This window comes from Hemibagrus wyckioides, linkage group LG04, assembly GCF_019097595.1.
Source record: "Hemibagrus wyckioides isolate EC202008001 linkage group LG04, SWU_Hwy_1.0, whole genome shotgun sequence".
Lineage (NCBI taxonomy): Eukaryota > Metazoa > Chordata > Actinopteri > Siluriformes > Bagridae > Hemibagrus > Hemibagrus wyckioides.
In genome coordinates, this window is record NC_080713.1 from 9,776,173 (window position 1) to 9,798,551 (window position 22,379).

The window sequence follows — 22,379 nt, forward strand, 5'->3', positions numbered from 1 at the left end:
CCAAAATCAGATGCAGCCCTCCATCCCTCTTGGGTACCAGAAAGTACTGTCCGAAAAAACCTGAGGGGAACATATTACATGGCCCCTTTGCTCAGGAGAAAGTGAAGTTTCTGTTCTAGGCAAGGAATTTTTTATGCATGTGTCACAGTGGGTAACATGCCTTTGAACCAAGGGGGCAAAGCAGACCCTGTAACTTTTTTTTATAGTATTTGGAATCCCTTGAAACACGTTTAGCAGTAGCTGCTACACTGCCAAATGATTTGAAAGAGGTGTAATTTATAGCATTGGCCTGTTCAGGTCCCTGAAACAGGACACTGGCAGGGACAACCAAAGTGCCTGAGGAGAAGGGTCACTGGAGCATGAAATTGGGGCAGGTGAACCACCGGGAACTCCTGCTCACTGAATCAACCGAAGTGGCAGGGTTGGCTTTGTTGGAGGTTGGACACATCGTAGCGGTGTACTATGACCCACCCTGGGGACCTAAGCTGAACATTGGATCCTGGTTTGAATCAGAAGAAATCACAGAGCAAGCTTCTTAATACTGAATGGGGCCCTCACAGTCAAAGGAGAGCACAAAAGAACTCAACTCAACCTGAGAGCCCCATGATCAGAACTACTATGTCATCTCAGCAGGCATGGGGCCTGAGTTATGAAGTGCAGCCACCTGGTGTGAAAATAAAGGCAGACAGAACTTAAGCTTTCTTAAATGAAATGCACGCAATTAAAATAAATTACTAGTTCCCATAGCGTCAAACCATTTAATTACCTTCAAAGGGAACCCAAGATGAAACAGTTCTTTAATACTTTGTTCTTTTTTTTTTTAATTTCATGAGTTATCTGGTTCAAAGTCGCACGCTGTCGCTAAGCTCATTCCTCGTTTGCTTGTTTGTATTGCTTGAGTACCACATCTGTTGACTGAAACAGTGACTGATTCGGTCATTGTTTCACAGCTTTGTGAATCCCTTTCATCCTCTCAGCTGACTCTAATACCTCTGCCTTGGCTCCAGGAGCTCACTTTGTGATTTCTCCTGATCTAGATAAGGAGCTTGATTTGGGCAACAAGGAGCAAACAGCATTTGAATTGCCACCACATTCTATGGTGTTTGAAAAGCTCCTGGAGGTGATCACATGTGCTGTTGCTAAGCTTAGCCTAGTTTGCCATGATGAAAGGTTAGTGTTGTCCACTATGAGCTTGACAATCTCTGACTAACTTCACACTGCCTTTCACCTCCCTGCAGGCATCTCCCATTTTTATTCCATAACCCCACACTGAGGTGTCAAGGTTATGGACTAATCCTTATTCAGCTATTGCGGACATGAATGAACAGGGGTATGTGGCGACACCAAGGGTTGAAGCAGGCTATCTCTCCCTTTCATTGGCTACATGGAAAAAGTCTGCATTCCCACTGAGGCCCTGTTGGGAAGGCCTACAATCCTGCAGGTTAAGCCACTGCAGTGCTGCACACAATGGCAGTTTTGCAGTCATACCAAGCTGACCTGATAAAGGAGCTCAACTGCAGGAAGGGGCTCATCATTGAGGTCTGAACTCTGCCAGCCTACAGATTCAGCCCTCTGTGCCACAAAGCAGATGTCCCATGCCATGTCATGACTGCATTTAGTTGCCACAGAGAGGCAAACTGATAAAGATAAAAGGGACAAACCTTCCTTTTAGATGTCCTGATGTCTCCTAAGGGCCTGTTCTTCCCTCGCCAAGGTGAGGAGCTAGGGCTAGGCCAGTACCCACCAGCCCCACCTTGGCCTTCTAAGGCAGGAAAAAGAAGGCCAGCATTGCAGCCTGAGCCACCCCATGTAAAATCTGGGTGGCTGGCCAGCACTTAGGGGCAGGTTCCACAGGCAAAAGTCAACCATCTCTGCCATGTGGGCCAGAAAAGAATCCTAATGCCTGAGGGCAAGGGTTCTCAGGGATGCCCCTTTAGGGCCATTTCTACTGCTACCTACCCCACCACCTCTGGTGCTTTGGGGTTCAGCCATGACCACTCTTGCTCCTTATGCATTGCCACCTCCTGGGTTAGGCCCTGCCAGCTTGCTGTTTCAGGGCACTATGCGAGAACAGTGAGAGGCAAACACCTCTCTCAGACCACCTGGCAGCGTGGAAGCTTCTGCCAGGTGCACCACAATGGGTTCTGTGGGAAAAGGCTACAGAATCCAGTTTGCCTCCCATTCTACCTTCTTTCAGGGTGTGTTGCTCACTGTTGTTGGAACAGACCTCATTCCTCTATGAGGAACCTCTCTTCCATTTGAGAAAGGTGCTGTAGAGTGCATTCCCCTCCCAGGTCGATCTGGCATGTTTTGGTTAACAAGAAGGATGGGGGCTACATCCAGTAATTCTGAAGGGTGCATATTTTCACACATGCATCTCACCAGAACACATTTTAGGCCTAGTCTTATTGCTGACCCTCACAGAGTGCATGGAGACTGCTCTGGCATCATGGATGAACCTAGATGGCCACCCTGCCCATGGCATTTAGGAGGGCTCCTATCTCTCATGGCATACAGATTGCCTGAAGATGAGGGCTATGTTTCTAGCACTGAAACACATTCTCCTGAAACCCAGGAGCTACCTTTAGAGGTCCCCTTCTTCAATCAATATGTCTGTGTTTGCACCCCCTGTTCAGGCTGGTGCACCAGATCTGGCTCTAGGTAAAGACAAGATTTCTCTTGCTGAGAGCTTTTTACAACCCAGAGCACATGACTGGTATGCAGGCTGCCTGCTGAGGCAGGGGCTGAAGCCCAGGGAATGGCATTTCCACCTGTAGGTGGTACAATGCATATGGCAATTTTTGGATGGGCAGAAATAGCTATGTTTGCCTCTGAGGAGTCGACCCACCGTGCCCTGTGCCTTTCTCTTTTCCTTTCTGGATGGTGCCCTTTGGAAGATTCCCATCAGGAGAAGCCTCCTCTCACAGGGCAATTCTCCATCCCTGCCCTGAGATTTAGAACCTCTGGTCTGGTCCCTGAGGGGGAACAGCTCCTAGACTCCATTCCCCCAACCAAGGTTGTGTAGACTATTTTGAATTTTTGCTTCTGGTGTAATCAGCATCATCAGGATCAAGTTCACTGCCCTATTAGTACAGTGCTAGAGTTCCTATAGAACAGCCTCATTGAGGGCCTATCACCCTCTACATTGAGATATACGTGGCAGCCATTGCTGTGAGTCACGTGCCTGTTCTCTGGTCTCTCACCTCCTGCATGGTGCCAGGTGGCTGAGGCTTTCCTGTAGACCATGTCTCCCCTCCTGGGACCTCTAAGTGGTCCTGGAGGGGCTTCTCCAAGTTTTTGACCCTGGAAACAGCTTTGCTAAAAGCAGGTGTGCTGTGTGACGTCATCTCTAGGGATTACAGCTCGCTCCACTAGGTGTATCACCTTGTCCAGCACCCTGACTAGGGGCGTTCCCCCAGGATGTTTGTGCCGCGGCAAGTCAGTTGTCTCCGCACACCTTTATCAGGTTCTATAACCTTGACCTGGACCCTACTTCTGTGTCCTGGGTCTTACAAGGGCTAATGATGCTCTGTTCCTTGCTCATTTGTGCTCTTTCATGACCTCCAGTACAGACATGTCACAGCATGAGGTGGCATTGGTATTGGTGTTCCTATAGCATCAGCCAGGATGCAGCATTGAGTTCCCTCGAAAGGTAACTACACCAGGTTATTTATGTAACCCGTTTCCTGAGAAGTTCCCTGTGTTAGCCATACCCGGCATCCTCTTGCACTTCCTTCAGACAAGTAGAAGCTGGAGTAATGTGACGTTGATGCCCTTTAATGTTCTTGCTGGCATGCTTCACTTCATTGCATGACCTACCTGAGCTGATAGACTTCCACATAGAAGCATTCCCATAGCTTCAGCCATGGTCCAGTGTCTCATACCCTTCTCAGGGAACCAGGATACATATGTAACCTGGTATAGTTTTTTTTGGGTACACTGGTTTCTTATTTTCATTCATGTATGACAAGTCCAAACTCAATTCCATATTAACTCTTTTAACAGATAAAAAATGCACTTTTTTATTAGTCATGCTTTTATCATATGTTTGTGATATCTATGAAATTTTAAAGAAATAATAATGTGTTTTTTTTCCTGTGTGCCAATAAGAACTATAACATCAGCAAATCATATTAGCCAAATAATATATCGTTCATGCTTTCATGTGTAATTAAGAGTAGTATTAAGATAGAAAATTAACTGATGTGTTAATGCTGACATCTGAAGACAACAAAATGGAATAAGCTAACATGCAAATGACATGAGATACAGATATAACACTGGGGATGCAACATTACATGTGCTGTCACTTCAACGCCAAAAAAGCTGCATGTTGATCTTTCCCCATGGATGAGTGTTAATTAAGATTGTGAGGCATTTCTCACTCTATGTCTGATGTTAATCTCCTCTCCCACATATCTGTATCTGATTGATCCTAATAAATGGGCACCACATGATGCCATCTTAAACGAATCCTACAAATGAGAATTTAATTGCTTCATTTGCAATTATTCTTGGATTAGGGGGCAAATGAGCTCACATTTCCACTGGTGTGTAAATGTGTGTGTGAGTAACTAATATACAATGCAAATTCAATATATATAAAGAATCTTTAATATATTAGAATTTAATTATTATTTGTCTGCTCTGAATTTAATGAATGCTACCTAACTTCATGCCACCTTCCACCTCCTCAAGGGGCATCCTAGCCAAGGTACACCATGACCAATTCCGCCTGTTACTGGTGGCCCCTAATTGGCCCTAATTGAGTCTGGCTTGTTGACCTAATTTCCCTTTTAGATGGTGCACCTCCAATCAGAAGAAACCTCCTCTCTCAGGCACAGGGGGCGATTCTCCACCCTGCACCAAGATTTGGAACCTCTTGGTATGGTTCCTAGACTCCCATCCGAGATTAAACATATTATGTTGAATTTTCACCTCTGGTGTAATTGGCATTGTCAGGATCTAGTTCACTGCTTTGTTAGTACAGTGCAAGAGTTCCTGCAAAAACACCTCTTTCGGGGCCACATCTCCCCTCTTAACCATACAGTGGTCTCTAAGCCCATTTTGAGCCAATGCAGTTTCTGGCAATGGAAACTACTATTAGCCAGTCATCTGGTCTTTCTGCAGGCCTTCTGCCCTCAGCCTCACAAGTTTCCGGAGTTGGAGAGACTGTACCTGATGTGCCCAGCTCGAGTTCTCAGCTCTTTGCTTCACATTGCTTGATCACATGGTGTAACTCCTCTCCCTTTTTGTCTGCTTCAGCAGCCACAACCAAAGCAATCCGGTCTTCAAGCAGCACCTTGTGCTGGGTAGTGGTAGGCACTGCTCACCTGTTCCCACCACCCAACACAGTTTTTTTTATATGGTATCCTAAGTCTGTGACCTATTGAACCAGTGTTAATATATTAATTGATGGAGACCTTAAAGCACTTTTGTTCACGTTTGTCAAATGCCAGAAATGTAAATTGTAAGTCAATGTTTATAGTAGGTTTACCTCAAGTAATCACATTGCTATAAGTACTGAAGCCCTTTAAACTGATGTGCCCTGAGAACTTCAGTATTAATTTTACCTTGACCAGATTATTTATTTATTTATGATTGTTTGTTTTGTTTATTTATTTACATATATATTGGATCTAGGGCAGTACTCTTTTAAATAAAGTAAGTACAATAAATTCTCTCTACTGGATTGGGATTAAAAAGAATGTTAATCATGGTACATATATATGCTATATAAACACTGTTTGCTTGTTGTTTGTTTATATTAGCTTTAACCTGATATTGTAGCCAATCCATCTTGAGATTCAGTTTAATATGTATAATTTATTGTGTATTATGAGATGCTTCTCTTGTCACCATGTGTAATGACGTAAAAAAAATTGGTATACAGAGGAAAAGGGTCAAAAATTGGCAAATCAAACACAGAAATACAAACAAAAATGAAGCTCACAAAACCAAAACTCATAAACCGGGGAAACAAAGTCCATACACAGTAAATCAAGTAAGCAATATAGATCCAACAAGGCTTGGTACATTCTGGGAACAATACTTCGTGTTGTGGTGTCGCGAACACACTGCTTAAAATGAGAAACCCCCAGAAGTGTTCTTCATGGGTGCATTAGAATTCGGGCGAGGACTCCCTCTGTTGGCCTGATGCCAAGTCCAATGTTACAGAACCCCCCTATCTACGAACCCCTCTTGGGGTTCTTCGGGGAGGGCGACCCGGGGGTGAGGAGCTGGTCAGTCTGGGTGTAGATGATGGAATTCCTCTATTAGAGGGAGATCCAAGATATTGCGGGCATTGGCCAGGAACATTCTTCTGAGCCATATCCCTCCCATTCCACCAGATACTGTAAGTGCCCTCTGAGGTGTCGTGAATCCATGAGGGCCTGTACTCTGTAGGTGGGGGCCCCATCAATTTCCAGTGGTGGTGGTAGTTTATCACCAGGGGATTCGGTGTTCGGTAAGGCATGGGCTGGCTTGAGGAGTGACACATGAAATGAAGGCAGGATGCGGTCTGGAGCAGGGAGCTGGAGGCGGTAGGTGACTGGGTTGATTTGCCATTCAATATAAAAGGGATCTATGAACCAGGGACTGAGCTTATGGCATGGGAGCCTGAGTTTTAAGTTCTGCGTATATCAGTATATCATCCATATATGCAACATACTCGCCCATCAAATCCTTGAAAATGTCATTGATGAAGGCTTGAAATACTGCAGGTGCATTGGTAAGCACAAAGGGCATGACTACGTACTTGTAATGTCCCCTCATTGTATGGAAGGCTGTTTTCCACTCATCTTCCTCTTGAATTCTCATCAGGTTGTAGGCGCTACACAAATCCAGTTTCATTAAGTAGCAAGCCTTGCGGAGTTGTTCAAAAGCTGCCAGTACTGAAGGAAGTGGATAGGGGTTTTGAACATTGAGCGCATTCAGTCCCCAGTAGTCAATGCATGGGCGTAATCCTCCGTCCTTCTTTTCAAGGAAGAAGAAACTTGCGGCAGCAGGGGAGGTTGATGGTCGAATGTGGCCCATCTCTAAGGCTTCCTGTATGTACTCTTCCATCACTTTACTTTCTGGGTGCGAGAGAGGGTAAATCCTGCCCTTGGGGGGCATGGAATTAGATCGATAGTGCAGTCCCAGGAGCGGTGGCTGGGGAGGCGCATGTCCTTCTGCTTACTGAATACCTCCTTGAGATTGTTGTATTCCCTGGGGATGCTTGCCGCTCCTACTCCCACTGGGCTTTCCACCAAAGTAGCGAGGCAGAGACGTGAAATGGGGTCATGGAGACAATTCTTTATGCATTTCTGGACGGACACATCCAGATCTCACACTGGATACTCAATCACTTCCCGTAGAATCCCCACAAATTAATTGATGGAAGACCTTACCTGGGGGTCATGATCCCAAACTGCAGAGGTCCAGTCCAACGCTCAGCAGTGAGAGGAAAATAGTGCATTTGGTAGTCTCCTCCTGACATGCGTCAGGCTGGAGCGTGAAATAATTCTCGCACTGCTGGAGGAAACCTCGACATTGGTCCACAGAGCCATCAAATTTCTCGGACAGCGCCATCTGAAAAGGCTCACAGCATGGTGTTGCTGCAATGGGTGTGAGGGGAAGGGTAGCGGCTTTTGGTGGTTGTATGGCCGGCTTACTCGGAGCTTGTAGCACTCCCTGATGCGCTATCACTGCCTGGAGATTTGCTGGATCCACTTCTGGCAAAGTATTCTGTAATGACTGGCCCGAGGCAGATGATTGAGAATCCATTCACAAATCTTTATTTAAGTACCAAAACACTAAACAAAAAGACATCATTGGTAATTGAGGAAAAGGGTGTTGAGCAAGACCCATAATCCTCAACTGTGAGTCACTTTGGGAAAAAGTGTTTGCCAACAAATGTAAAACATAACTGTAGCTGACTCAAGCTTTACATGTCTGCCCTTTCTCCTCTGATTGCTTTTTCACTCTATTATTTGTAAATGCTGGAGACTGCTGTTTGTGAAAATCCCAGATATTCAGCAGTGTCTAAAATATGCAAACTGTCTTGCATCAGCATTCATGCTACAGTGGAGATCACATTTCTTCAGTTTTTGTATGTCTGTTGTAAATATTAACTGAAGCTCATGATCTGTATCAGCCTGCATTGTGACACAGCCACATGATTGGCTGATTGGATAGGAGTACATATGTCCCTTTATACATATAGTGCATGTAATAAAAATGTATAGTATATCAATGTAAGCACATACATTATGTAAGCAAAGTACACAAAGTTTCAAGAGAAAGAGGATCTTCATCAAGAAAAATGCTTCTGAAGTTTTGATTTCTGTAACATTTATTGTTTTGACCCTTTAACAAGAATCTACTTGAGAAATATAAATATATAATGTTACAAATAAATCCATCCGCCTTTCACTGTCAGCCTATAATGCAGTCAGGCTACAGAAAGAAAACATTGTGAGTGAATACAAACATACACTCCATTATCCCACCTCCTTAGAGTACTAAAAGTTATCCCAGTGCATTAAAATAAAGCATGCCATTTCCCCCGATCCTTTTGAAGCCTTGTAAATATTCAGAGATGTCGTTTTTCATTATTTATGACACATTTTGATTAGCATGTGTAAAAATGGGGAATATTTTGAAATGGAAATTAGAAACACATTTGCATTTGAGTGTAATTATCAGACTCAATCTTCATATTTTGTAGTCTGAAAAAATTAAAGCCAGGAGGAAGAAATAAAGACTAAAGCCCATATAAGTAAATATATCTCTTGGTGAGATGAAACCTATCATTTTATATTCCCTGAATTATATAAACCAGGACATACGTTATACTGAATTATTAAGGGGTGTTAAAACAACAGCAGGCCATGTATATAATCTGGTTCCCTGAGAAGAGAATGCTGCCTCATAGCTTTACACTATTGGAACTCCCCTTTGCAGAAGCAGTGTCTGAAGCTCTGTGCACAAACAGACCAATCTATTGTCTTGTGACTAGGAGGTTATGTGTGCAAAGCAAAGCATGCCAGTGTAAGGAAGCATGCGAGGCAGGTGTGTTCGAATCCATATGCAGATCTTTTAATCACAAAAACGGCAGGCAAGAATTGATATGGCTGGGCAAAAGGGTCAAAAACCGGGAAACAAAACACACAGGAAACCAAAACACAAACCAAAACTCGTAGTCGATAGTAGAACAGGCATGGATCATACATGTGGCAATCTAGAAAGCAGTATAACAAGGCATGGTATGTAACACACGGAAATGATACCCAAGTAATACCGGAAGTGAGTTCATGGACATTAATATTCGGGCGACGGCTCCCTCTGGTGTTCTGGTTCTGCATGCACAGTGACAGAACCCCCCCTTTAGGAACACTTCATACCATACCCCTTCCAGTCCACCAAATATTGGAAACGGCCACCTCGACGACAGGAGTTGAGGATGGCATGAACCTGATAGGCGAGGGAACCATCAATGTCCAGTGGAGGAGGTGGTTCGTTGGCAGCGGTCCTGTTGGTTCATGAAAAGGTTTTAGCAGAGATACATGAAAAGTGGGTGAAATGCGGAAGGAAACCAGGTTAACCTGGCGTATAATCTTAAATGGGCCGATGAACTTGGGACTGAGTTCATGACATAGGAGCTTTATTCTCAGGTTCCGCGTAGAGAGCCATACTTTGTGACCCACCTGATAGGCTGGGTGGGGACATCAACGATGTTTGCCTGGATCTCCTGTCACCAGATCGCCCTTTGGAGGCGCACATGGGCTCTTTCCCAGACCTCTTGGCTTCACCTAGACCAGTCATTTACTGTGGGTATGTCAGAGGGTTCCCTGGACCACGGAAATAGCGGGGGTTGATAGCCCAGCACACACTGAAATGGGGTTAAGCCGGTAGAGGAGTGGCGCAATATGTTTTGGGCATACTCGGTCCAGGGGAGAAACTCACTCTAGCAATGCTGTTCATGGCTGCAATAGGTTCTTAGAAATCTTCCCAATTCTTGATTGAGTCATTCAGCTTGGCCATTTGATTGGGGATGATATCCTGAGCTGAGGCTGACGCTGATCCCGAGTTGTCCGCAGAACTCTGACCACACTTGAGATGTAAATTGTGTGCCTTGATCAGAGATGATATCCTCGGGAAGGCCATAGTTTCAGAAGACATTCTGGACATCCTGGGTGGTCTCCATAGCAGTGGGCAAACCTTTCATAGGTATCACCTTGCAGGCCTTTGAAAACCAATCAATCACTACCATGACAGTTGAAAAACCTTGAGGTTCAGGGAGGTCAGTGAGGTTCACGGACACATGAGACCAGGGTCGACGTGGGATTGGCAGTGGCTCTAGCAGTCCATCTGGTAGCTGGTGGCTCGTCCGGGATTGAGCGCAGGACGAACATGATCAGACATACTCATTGTCATTGCTGAGAGAAGGCCACCAGAATCTTGGGCATAACAGTTGGATGGTTCTGTGGATACAGGGATGTCCAGAACTTGGGCTCTCATGGGTCCACTGCAATAATCTTTGGCAGAGACCTGAGGGAACATATAACTTAGAGGGTGGACAGGTCGGGGGAGGAGCTTCAGCCGAGTGGGCTCGTTCGATCTTCTCCACAATGTCCCATTGCACTGGGGCTACACAAACAGATAGTGAGAGGATAGGCTCAGGGCGTGCTGGTGGTTCGAGGGTTTCATGGATTTGTGATAGGGCGTCCGCCTTCCCGTTCTTGGAACCTGGACGATAGGAGACGGAGAATTTGAATTGTGTGAAAAACAGAGCCCACCTGGCTTGGGGAGGGTTGAGGCATTTAGCTTCTCTAAGGTATGCAAGATTTCTATGATAACCAGGAGAGATGATTCAAGACTCTCGATGGATGTTGAGAGGCATGGGCGGGTTATGTGTTCGCTAAAACAGTTCTCACGACAGAAGGCAGACCACTTTCTTAACCCAGGATGACAGGATTGGATGGTGAGGAAATGACAAAAAATTTCAGTCTTTCGCGGTGAAATAATACAATCCGAACATCCATGAGTGGTCTTTGGTGAGTAAGAAGGCCTTCCCCAATGGGCTGATCATTGATGGTGGTCACTCTTAATAGCAGGGTGCACGGAATGGTGGGTAAGTGGAACTCATGTACCAGGCTGCTGTCAATAAGGTTGACCGCGGAATCGGAGTCAATTAGCGCTGTGACAGAGGAACAAGTGTCATTATGGAGTATAAAGGCAGGGAGTAAAACTTTCAAAGCCAGCTTAACGATTTCTACCTGTGACGTGGTAGGCTTCTCCGAGCATTGAAACACTCTGTGACCTGGTTTTCCGCAGTAAAAGCAGAGTTGAAGCTGTGTGCTGTGTTCGCACTCCTTCTCAGAGACACAAGACCTCCCCAGTTGCATAGGCTCTGAAGCTTCCTCCCTGGGACAGTGGTATTCTATCATGCAGTGAGGCATGGAACGTGATGTGGAGGCTGGAGGTCGGTGTTGGCGTCGCAGGTTGTTGAGCCGGATAGCAGTGGAGATGTACTGGGACAGTGTAACACTGGTCTCCTGGCATGCCATCTCTGCTTTCAGGTCAGGTTAAGACCTTCACGAAACACTGCCATGAGTGCTGTCTTATTCAATCCTGACTGAGCCGCCAACATGCGGAACTTGATGGCAAAATCTGCCGCTGTATCTGCCCCCTGATGAAACTCGAGCAACTGAAGTGAAATGTCCTTTCCCCCAGCCAGATACTCTGAGACTTCCCTGATGAGATTCGTGAAATAATTGGCCGAAGTCTTTACCTGAGAGTCAGAGTCCCAAACAGCCGAAGCCCAGTCCAGCGCTTTACCCGTCAGCAGAGAGAGCAAGAAGGCACACCTGATAGTCTTGCAGCCGTAGATTTCCGGCTGTTGCACGAAGAAGTTGTCGCACTGGCGTAGAAACCCTTGGCAATGGTCGGCAGAGCCATCAAACTTCTCTGGGAGCGCAAAATAGGGTAACTCGCTGCATGGAGGAGGTGCTGGTGCTTCGGTGGCTGCTGGAGGTTGCAAGAATGCAGGCAAGAATTGATATCAATATGGCTAGACGAAAGTCAAAAACACACTGGAAACCAAAACCAAAACACAAACCAAAACTCGTAGTCAATAGTAGAACAAACAAGGATCATACATGTGGCAACCTAGAAAGCAGGCTCAGGCTATATGTACTATAACAAGGCTCAGTACATAACACACGGAAACGAAACTTCATGGAGAACAAAGGGACCACGCTGCTTAAATACCCGAGTAATACCGGAAGTGAGTTCATGGACGTTAATATTCGGGTGACAGTCAGCAAGACCATAAAAGGGAATCTACCTCACATTATTCCAGCTTCTAATTATTTGAAGGAAGCACAAGTGAATGCCTGGACTGTGGCAAGCAATGCAGTATCTCATTTCCTTCCCAGGGAACCAAATTACATATGTAACCTAGTGTCATTACCTTTCGAGGGAACTTGATGCTGTGTCATAGCTTATGGGAACATCAATTTCAATGCCACCAAACCCTGGAAGATGTCTGTCCTGCAGGGCTATATGAACAGCACAGGCAAATATGGAAGCAGAGTATCGACTAGTCCTGTAGGACCTGGGACCTGGGGGTAGGGTCCAGATCCAAACTGCCACAGCACAGATATCGCTGAGAGGAATACCCTTAGCTTGGGCACTGTAAGAGGCAATTCTCCTAATGAAGTGAGCCCAACACCTGCGGATGAAGACATGACCTACGACCTGTAGGCCTGGGTGATAGCCTCCACTGCCCTGTGAACAAGGCACTGCTTTGGAGACCAGATTGTGTTTATTGCAGCTGCCAAAAGCAGATGAAGTTCTGGTTTCCTGGTTTATCTGCCCCAGGATGTAGATCTCTCTCTTCTCCTCCGCATTAGAAGTTTAGGAAACCCTTATGATCCTGAGAGGGTGATTGCTGGGGTGAAACCCTTTGCTCCTGAGCCAGAGCTGAAAAGGTGCATGTAGATCATGTGCAGTAGATCCAAAGGAATACCTTTGGATGCTGCAGCCATGAGCCCCAATAACCTCTGCCTGAGAAGTAGAGAGGTGTTGGCCTAGCTGAATGTCTTTCAGATTCTAGTTCAGAGTGCACAGGTCTCAAATTGGACACATTTTGGGTACTATGAGGTACTGACTGTGAAAACTGGAGTTCCTTTCTAGGAGGGGAACATATTATATGGCCCCTTTGCCCAGGAGTGACAGAGGTTCCTGCTGGAAGAATAAAGTTTTGATAGTGGGCAACCTTGGGGTAACCATGGACAATCAACTGTCCTTTTCCTCCCATGTTACTAATGTTACATGCTCATGTCAGTTTCATCAGAACATCAGAAGGATTCAACCATTTCTATCCACACAGGCTACTCAAGTGCTTGTTCAGTTTCTTGTCATTTCGAGACTGGACTACTGCAACTCTCTATTGGCAGGTCTACCTCTGAATGCAATTTGTCCACTGCAAATGATCCAAAATGCAGCTGCGTGACTTGTTTTCAACCTGCCTAAGTTCTCCCACACCACACCACTGCTGATTTCCCTCCACTGGCTTCCAGTAGTTACATGCATCAGATATGTTCTATGTAGATTGAAATAATAATAAAAAAAAACCTCTAAATTTAGGCTGATGATATCCTAAGTCTGTGACCTATTGAACCAGTGTTAAATGTATTCTTTGATAGAGACTTCAAAGCACTCTTTTATGTAGCTCTGGATAAAATTCTGCCTAATGCCAGATATGTAAATGTAAACATGCCTTAAAATGGTGGTGGTGAGGGTGGCAGGAGAAAAACTGGATACTGTACCCTTCCTCAGTGGTATCCAGAAGCCACTGAAACACATTTGGAAATAGTTTTCATGCTGCCAAGATTCGACCTAATCTCAGAGAGGACACTCCCAGGAAACCTAGCCCTTGGGTGTCAGGGTTATTTTTTGGCCCACCTGGCAGAGATGACAGATCTTTAGTCTTCTCACGTCTGATGGGTCTGCACCTAAGTCTTTTTCTCCAGTCTCATGAAGCTAGGTTGGGGCCAATGGTGACTGGTTGAGGGCTCTGGTACAATGACTACATACACAGCTTTGTTAGAAAACTTTGTAACAAATTGTTAGAATATCAGTCACCAGTGAAGGAAAGCCTCCTGAGCTACAGAAAATCACTTATTGCATCTAGATCTGTGTATCTCTCCACCCTAATAGAAGATAACGAAAATAATGCTACATTTTAGATTTGTAGAAACATCACTGTAAAAAAGCCATCAATGTGCAGCAGCAATGACTTCATGAATTATTTCAATGAAATAATTGACAATATCAGGCAGAAAATTCAGACTATTCATTTAAAACCAAACAATTTGACAGCTAATCCTGTAATATGATGTTCCTGATCAGAGCTTCAAGACTGATTTAATGTCACTAATTTGTTCTTCTAAATCATCACCCTGTATACTACATCCCTTACCTACATGTTTCTAGGTAAAAAATAGATAATGAATAATCAGTTCTTTCCTTAGCAATTGGCTGTGCTAAATCATTTAAACTATCAAACCCCTGAATTAAAAAACCTGACCTTGACCCCAGTCAGCTGTCCAACTGTAGGTCAATATCAATCCTTCTCTTTATCTCTAAAATCCTAGACAAGGTTGTTGTACAGCATTTATGCTCATACCTAAACAGGAATAACAATTATGAAATGTATCAGTCAGTATTTAGGCATCCTAGCACAGAGACAACACTGGATAAAGTGGTAAATGACATGTTACAGGCCTCTTATAAGGGATATGTCTCCCTGCTGGTGTTGCTTGATCTTAGTGTCACTGATGATGCTATTCTACTTGATAGGTTAGAAAATGTTGTTGGTGTTAAAGGAACAGCTCTGTCCTGGCTCAGGTCATATTTAACTGATTATCAGTTTACATCTAAATGGTGATTTCTCTATGCACACTAATGTGGCAGGAGCAAGGGTAAGGAAAAGGGGTTGGAAAAGCTATTCTAGTAAATTACGCTGAAAGATTTATCACAGAAAAACAGCTTTCACACTATCTGACTATTCCACCCTAGGAATTTCACCCAAGTGTAGTGCCCTATCATAATGGACATATTATGGGCTTATTAAAAGTGTGTTGTTCTTTATTGTTGATGTTCTTCTCTAGAATTCCTTGTAATTGTTTTGCATAAAGGAAAAAAATAACGATTGTTTAGCCAATAAGAGTGTACAGGATAATTCCGGAAATTGAATGGGCCGAGCTATGTGAGAAGTGGAGGGAGATGTAATTAGAGGAGAGAGACGATGCGTGCGTTTGGGTCTTTTTTTGTGCATCCAAGTTTTAAAAACAAGACCTGTTTTGTTCATCTTACGGATTAACAGTGTGTTTCACCTAAGGATATAAAGTTCTTGTGGAGTTTTGGCCGCGCAGTAAGTAAGAGTTAGTAACAATAAGCAGGAAGACGGGACGATAGGCTAAGAGAGACCGAGGCTTTTCTTGCGCACTAGGTCTCATTGCTTCATGAGCGGGAGATTCGTAGGAGGATATTGGCATGTGCTGTTTCGCGAATAAACTTTAAGGACGTTTGGATTCACTACACATTTCATCTGGTCTCTGGAATTGCTATTGTTTTCGTGAACTTCACGATTTTCCTGGATTCTTAAGTACTTTTATAACTGCTGCACATTCATGAGCTCCAACATTGTGCGCCCACGAGTGACTTAAATCCCAGCTGGGTAAACTTTATTTTGGGGTTAAAACAATATACACCATATTGCCAAAAGTATTCACTCACCCATCCAAATAATAAGAATCAGGTGTTCCAATCACTTCCATAGCCACAGGTGTATAAAATCAAGCACCTAGGCATGCAGACTGTTTTTACAAACATTTGTGAAAGTTTGGAGCTGGCCCCTTCCTCTTCCAACATGACTGTGCACCAGTGCACAAAGCAAGGTCCATAAAGACATGGATGACAGAGTCTGGTGTGGAGGAACTTGACTGGCCTGCACAGAGTCCTGACCTCAACCCGATAGAACACCTTTGGGATGAATTAGAGCGGAGACTGAGAGCCAGGCCTTCTCGTCCAACATCAGTGTGTGACCTCACAAATGCGCTTCTGGAAGAATGGTCAAAAATTCCCATAAACACACTCCTAAACCTTGTGGACAGCCTTCCCAGAAGACTTGAAGCTGTTATAGCTGCAAAGGGTGGACCGACGTCATATTGAACCCTATGGATTAGGAATGGGATGTCACTTAAGTTCATATGCGAGTCAAGGCAGGTGAGCGAATACTTTTGGCAATATAGTGTATATATTTTGGTTGTTGTTTTATTTTCTGAGTATATTATTTTGTTGCAAATCTTTGGTTTTACGATTATCTGTCTGAATTGTGTTGTTGTTGTTTTTTCTAACGTGCATTTGGTCATTCGCCATAAAGTGAGTTAATTACAGAAAAGAAAAAGATAAATAAATGTAAATATTGTTAACTATATTTTCCTTCTGTGTTTTTCGTGTGAAAGAACATAATGGGTAATTAGTCAATTAATTTACATCAGAAGTTTGGAGTCTGCATTATGTGAAATAGACACAGTCACTTCCTTGCCTTGAACACAAAATTATATACACTAAATTTCTGATATCTGAGGCCCAGTGTTACTTTTAAATGGTACTGCATAATTGTAACCATGCATTACAAGTTGAGATATAACTCTCCCTTATTTTTATTTTATTGAATTTTTCCTAGAACTGGTTAGCGGGAGAGGGCTACACAAGGAATTAATATGCACAGGTTCGAATCACTGATAAACTGATGCTCTTTCCCGCCAGAACCCAGCTGAACCCAGTTGATAGAGGCGAGATGGTTTAGCCACGTGTTGTGGTCCCAGAGGTATTGTAACAGGCCATTAGAACTAAATGTGCTAGCCAGGCAAATGTCATGGCAGTGAGTGCTTTGCCAGGTTATTTTGCTTCTGAATTGCATTGTATGCAGAAGATGGATCCCATTATTGGGCCAGTGCTAAGGTTTAAGGAAGAAGATCAATGTCCGGGCCCTTAAGAGCGGTGCAAGTTGGTCCAACCAGTTTTGACAGTCCTCCGGCAGTGGAGTCGACTAGTAGTGAGAGGAGTAATGTACTGTTTTTTACTGTCTTTACCTTGTATTTGCTTGAAATTGTTGTTTTTGTTTGGTTAACTGAGCCTGATAAACCCAGCTAAAGGTTACTTCATTGTTCTATCTATTGATGTGTAGCTTCCTTGGCAGGGCCTGGGCACTTGGGGTAGAGGACTGGTCCTTCCTTGGTGGTGGTATCTTTCTCACCGTCTGCTGTGCTCTTCATCTTCATGAGTGTGTGTGTGTGTGCGCACATGTGTGCAAGACAGGTATATTTGGGGAGAGCTTATCCTGATCCTCTGCCTCTATTGTTGGCTCCAGTTTCCTTCTTTGACTGTTTTTGACCCTTTGTGGACTACTGAGAAAAATACAGTTGCATTTGTTTCTATTTAAATGCTGCTTTTATTAAAGAATTGTCAATAAACAACCAATTTTTAAATGGCGGCCAATGTCTCAGATCAATATCCATTATTTTGAACCTGTGCATGTTAATTCCTTGGGTGAACTTCCTAGGGTGGCACAGTCGGATATTACAAAATCAGTTTTTCTGATAAATCTTTCAGCGTAATTTGCTAGAATAGCTTTTCCAACCACTTCTCCTTACCCTTGCTCCCGCCACACTAAGGTTATGTTCAGTGTTATGCAAGGTACTGTTTTAGGCCCACTGCTTTTCTTCTTATATATGCTATCTCTTGGTGTAGTTATGCATAAATATTGTATTAGCTTTCACTGTTATGCTGATGACAGTTACATGTTCCAGCAAAGCCACATGAGATGCACCAACTTAATCAAGTCTTTAACTTAAGAAGAATGTATAAAGGATATAAGACAGTGGGTGCTTAATAACGTCCTCCTGCTTAACGCTGACAAGACAGAAGTGCTTGTACTAGGACCACATGCAGCCAGAAGTAAGCTTTTTGAATACAGAGTAACTCTGGACGGCCTTTCCATTTTATCATGTGCAGCAGTAAAGACCTTAGTGTGATTATTGACTCCAGTATTTCATTTGAAAATATCACTAGGGTAGCCTTCTTTTATCTTAGAAATATTGCTAAGATAAGAAGTATAATGTCACTGTATGATGCAGAAATAGTAGTACTTGTTGTTTCTTACCTCTGTTTTCGATTATTGTAACACCATACTGTCTGGATGTTTTAGTAGGTAGCATAAACAAGCTGCAGAATGCAGCAGATGGAGTCTTAAATAGAATATAGATATGAACACATCACTTCTATCTTATTCACAGTTCACTAGCTCTAAATTGAGTGAAATTTTGCATTGATTATAAAATACTACTACTGGCTTATAAAGCACTAAATGGTCTTGCACCACAGTACCTCAGTGACCTTTTGTTTTCTTATCAGCCATGCCTACTTCAATCAATTTCTTTTATAAAGCCAGTTATTAAGTTATTATTATTAGTTATTAAGACTCAGAAACTGTAAGTTTCTGTTTAATAATTAAGTTATTATTATTGGTTATTAAGACTCAGAAACTGTCTTAAGTCCAGGCTGAAAGCACATTTGTTTTATTAAGCTTTTAATGAATAAGCTTACAGTGTTCGATGAAATAGGATGCTTGGATTTAGATGCTGTTCCCTTACCTCTCTCACATTTTCACTCAGGTTTGATCACTGTGGAGAGGTTTATGTCCAAGGGAGGCCACATGTCTGTGTCACCTTTTGGCTCTCCCTTTTAGTTCATGCTGTCATAGCTAGTCTTGATGGAGTCCCTACCTGCACTATGCACACAATGTATATTGTTTTTAACCATTACATGATGACAAGCAAACCTAATCTCTCTTTCTCTCTCTTCCTTACTGCCTTTATGCTGAGCTACCCATCAAGCTACTACCGAGCTCCAAGAGTTCTGAGTTCCCAGTGTGACTGCTTCTTCTCTCTGGACCTGCCTGAACCTACCTCTGGTTGGGGTCTTGTTGCTTGGTGGTGCACACTGCTGCTGGGAATGGCTCCATGTGGACAGCCTGGAGACCCATGGGATTGCTATGGATAGAACTACTTGGAGATTATGGCTCCTTGTTACATTCTATGTGTGTTATGTGTATATTGTGTTTCTTTCTCGCTCTCCTTTCCTTTTGTGCTATTCTTTACTCCGCTTCTAGGTAGGTGTTATTGGCTGACTTGGCTGTCAATCATAATTGTGACGTCATGACACTCTGCCAGTCCGTTGATGCACCGACTGTATATAAGGCTTTGACTTTGTGGTGTGTGGGGGTGTGCCATGCCAGCGTACCTTGTGCTTCAACACGTCTAGCAGTTGCCTCCTGATACTCAGTTGCCTCCCAATACATATCGTACCTTGACTTGTGTAGTCATGCGTTGTGTTATGGTGATTCGAGCCACTTCTAGTTCGTTATTTGGCTATTGACTGATATCAAATTCTGTGCGTGAGATTATACTGGTGCCCATGTTATGTTTTGGTCTAATTGTGTATCAAGTCACCGATAAGAATGCATCCACTTAACCAATCATGTCTGTGTGATAATTGTAGAGTCTAGTCAAATGTGGATATGATACTGTTTGTCCTGACTCTTGATCAGGAGTTTGTATTTTTGTTAGATTAGGTTTGTGTGTTATGCCACCCTTGTACTTTTTGCTTTTTAGTTTAGCAGAGTTAATTAGGGCGTCACATATGTTGAAGATTTTTTTTAATGCTTTTTTTGTTAGTCAGTTTAGAGCCCAGGTTTAAGGTGTGTATTGTTTTGTTTATTTCTTTGATTTGTGTAACACTCCCTTTTTCTCCATGTGTAAAATCTTATGAAGCATACCACTTTTCAAAGTCCTCTTTGATCTGTTCCACACCCAGAAACAATTCTCTCATTTAAATGTTACAATATCATCCCTCTTTAACATGAAGCATGTAACACACCGTCTTTGATCTGCTGTTGTGACAATCAGTTTTGTGATCGGGTCTTTATGTTCAACATTTGAAGACAATGGAGGGAAGGAATTAGTGTTAAGTTTGTAATGAACTCAGAAATTACACTATTACTTGCTCAGGAGCTCTTGGTTGCACAATTCCACTTGGCTATTAACAGTTGTAGAAAGGGCATTATTTATATTTACTTACTTTCTGGTTACACAGGATGATGGGATTTCCCTTTTGAGTCACCATTGCCTTAGGCTTGCTCATTAATGCCGGGTTCACACTGCACGACTCTTCAGTCACAGACTAGTTTTGCAAAATCAAGGCAAAGCGAACTGCATGCATGTGAGTGACAATCGTGCAGTGTGAATGACCAAAAACTCGATCTGACTGAGTCGCCAACTACCGTTAAATATTTGGCATGCTAAATATCTGGACCTGTGCATCTCAAAGTCGTGCAGTGTGAAAGGAGTTCTGACTGAAACATACCTCGGCGATGACCTACAGCCAATGAGAGAGTGAGATACAGGGCAGCGGGCAGTTCGGGGAGGAGTTATAGACCACAATATCAGCAATCATGGCTTCAGTTGGAGCATAACATTATAGTTTAATAGGGTTTGTAGGTTTTTATCAGACAAAAATGTCTCAAATATAGTTATATCAGAATAAACAAGCTTTACAATTACATCAAACAGAAATAAAGCAGAAATATTTGCTTGACCAGCGGCATCAGCAGCACATTGCAAAATTATTCATTTGTTCAATTATGCAGAACGTACAATCCTTGTTTCCCGCAATGACCATTTGGCTCGCAAACGTTTTGTGGGGTAACATTTCCAGTCTCGTGAGAGAACTTGGACATCACGTGTGATCTTGCATTATTTCCTTATTATTTAATGCATACGTTCTGTTGTGAAACGCAGTTTGCGTTCCAGACAGTGTTGTCGACGATTCTTCCTATTGTGTAGTCATGCAGTGTGAAAGCTCCTGTCACCAATCCATTGTGCAGTGTGAACACAGCAGCAGCTGAATGCTACCCTAGATAGTCATGCAGTGTGAAAACAACCGTGATCCAATGACTGTGACAATTGTGCAGTGTGAACCCGGCATAAGGATACATATTGACTTTGCCATTTTTATTCTACATTTTTATACTTCTCTTAAGCTGTTTTGAGACAATGTCCATTGTTAAAAGTGCTATACAATAAAAGTTTAAGTGAATTGAAGCAAATTGGGGCGCTAAAAGCTGCTAGCCAACAACCCCTAGCAGCCGCCGCTAACTCAAACCATGCTGCCTCCCCCTGCCGTGCCAGCACCACGTGGTGTGTCACCTCGCATGGCGCTTCCAGAAAAATTTGATGGCTCCCCCAATCGTTGTCATGCTTTCCTATGGCAATGTGATAACTTTTAGCTCCACAGGGAGGATATTAAAGTGTGCTTTAATGATGTCACTCCTCACTCCTACCCATAACCCTTAGTACCAGCTGCCCTGGAACAACTAAGAGGAGATTTTCACTAAACTGGATTTAAGGACTGCTTACAACCTGATCTGGAGGGCGACGAGTGGAAAATGGTATTTCATACTACCAGAGGACATTATGCTTTGATGCTTCAAAAAGTTATTGTAAAGGTATGAATTTCATTTTGTTTATTCACGCATAAACATTCATCATTGAGTATACATAGAGCTAGCGCGTTTGAGTATCCATTTACAATGGATTTGACTAGACTTTAAATGAACAGAAATGGTGACAGAATATTAAAAATAGCTTCAATTGTATTTTGAATATGAAAAGTCTTTAAAGGTGATGGTGACTAATTACTAAATTTAATTTTTTTAACCCTTTAACTATATTGAGCAAAAATATTGAGTCAATTAAATCATAAAAATTGCAGTAACAATTTCACAATCCACAGTATATACACGTGTTGACTTCAGTGTCTGTCCAGACCAGTCCACAATTAACATTTTAAAATGCATTTATGTTAAAATAACAGGGCTTTGTGACCAGGTAAAATGGTTTCATTTTCCTTTGCATTCATTTGCAATCTGGCAGTAGAATATTAATATGTGACTACTGACATTGTTTTTTCTTTGGAATGTTTTAGGTGAAAATCCAGAAAACTGCATTCATAAATGGATGATCAGTTTTGAGGGGCAAATAATCTGTGAGGGCATCCAGCCAAGTATTCAGTCTGGGCTTGCTGCTGTGTTTTCGACTTACTACAATTTCAATGTGGAGTACCAAGCTGAGGCCGCATGCATGTTGGAATTTATTCAGAGGTTAGATGCTTAGATTCATATATTAATTTCTTTTCACATTCTCGTTATGTGAACTTTTACCCACACTAATTCGGAATGTACACATTTGTTTTTCAGGCAGTCC